The 1,530-nt window shown below is 33.3% G+C and overlaps 1 non-coding gene across 1 annotated transcript; it reads left to right on the top strand.

Moving 5' to 3' along the window:
* Positions 1–548: 548 nt before the first annotated feature.
* On the top strand, positions 549–667 carry LOC149936246 (U5 spliceosomal RNA). The gene has a single exon (XR_016472706.1). It is a non-coding gene; the product is annotated as a U5 spliceosomal RNA (small nuclear RNA).
* Positions 668–1,530: the final 863 nt, after the last annotated feature.

Here is a 1,530-nt window from a genome sequence, read left to right as displayed (position 1 = left end):
ATAGTAAAAAGCATGGTTGACGTGAGACTCAAATAACTCTATAGAAATTAAGCCCGGTAATAAACATGTAAGGTTCCTCATTTGTAGACCTGGTAAATTTATTTCAAATAACCTTAATATGTTTTAATTAACGAAATAATCATAATTAATTAATTTGTCTTTTTAAGTGTTAAATATTTTCCCAATAATTAGGGCTGTTCGATTAGTGGTTTTAGGCAATCGAGTCGGTTATCTAGTATCAAATTTCTTTCATCGAGTATTCGAGTCGAGTAATATTGAAGTCGGGTCGAGTAATCGAGTCTTTGATTAAGGGGAAACTTTCTCATATTCGAGTCGAGTAACTAAATAATAAACGAACGACACACGAAATCAACTTTAGTTTTTCAACGGTTTGTTTATAATGTATCAACAAAGTGATATATTAAGGTATGTATTCAATAACATTAACAGTAAAAAAGTAAATGTAACTTTGTAGAGGTCGTTATGTGAGGCTTGAGTGTAGTTGCAATCTTACTTGAATCTTTGTTCACCAAAGTATAATTTAACAAACGCTCTGGCTTTTCCTCAGCCGCTTTAATCTTTCGCCTTTTACTAAAGATTACCGTGGGGAAGAGCATTCTATTGAGCCTATAGGCAATTTTTGAAAACTCTGCCATCTGGCAGAGTTACTTGTAAATCAAAATATAATACACACCTCTTAGATATACCAATAATCTGAAACGTCAAAAATTAATAGAGTGATAAAGGTAATGTTATCCGGTACTTCCATGTTAATTATCAGTTGGCTTTTTCTAGGGCTGTTTGAGTTTTAGGCAATCGAGCTGGGTATCGAGTACGAAATTTTTTTCATCGAGTACTTTCTCTTTTCGAGTCGAGTAACTAAAAAAACCTCGAGTAAAATTTTTACGAGTCGGGTTATCGAGCACTTGATTAGGAGCTGGTTTTATTCAAGTAATTATGAAATTAAATTTAAAAGGAGTATAAAGTAACTTTCAATGCTGAAAAATATTCCTTTAATTTATATTAACCACAGTTTCCACAACTTTGTAGGTACGGTACCCCCAAAAAGTTTGAACTTTGAAGCAAAGAGGATAGGAAAAACAAATACTCGACTAGTAATCGGGTACCCGAATATGCAAATTTTTGGTACTCCGTAATCGACGAGTATTCTCCAATTACTTATTCGAGGTCCAGTTCGTGCACTCGACCTCAAAAAGGCCCAGTACTCGATGTTGTTTGAGTACTCACACAGCCCTACCAATAACCGTAATTAAATTCAATTAAAATATTGTTTATTGCCTGTATAGTAACACGCGCTTGCACATTTTACAATTATACAGAGTACAAGTTTGTGAATATTAATAAGGGTACTCATCATATTGAAGTCATTCGGAAACTGAAATTTATCTGCTCCGAAAATTCCAGAAATCAGCAACAGAAATACACGAAATCCACCGAAAAATATTAAGAAATAGGAATTCCAAAAAGATTTGGATAATCCAAGATTGAAAATCGAAGTTCAAATAAAAA

The sequence above is a fragment of the Leiobunum rupestre genome, chromosome 7 (assembly GCF_980474605.1).
Source record: "Leiobunum rupestre chromosome 7, qqLeiRupe1.1.hap1, whole genome shotgun sequence".
Classification (NCBI taxonomy): Eukaryota; Metazoa; Arthropoda; class Arachnida; order Opiliones; family Sclerosomatidae; genus Leiobunum; species Leiobunum rupestre.
This window is presented reverse-complemented; position numbering and strand designations above follow the sequence as displayed.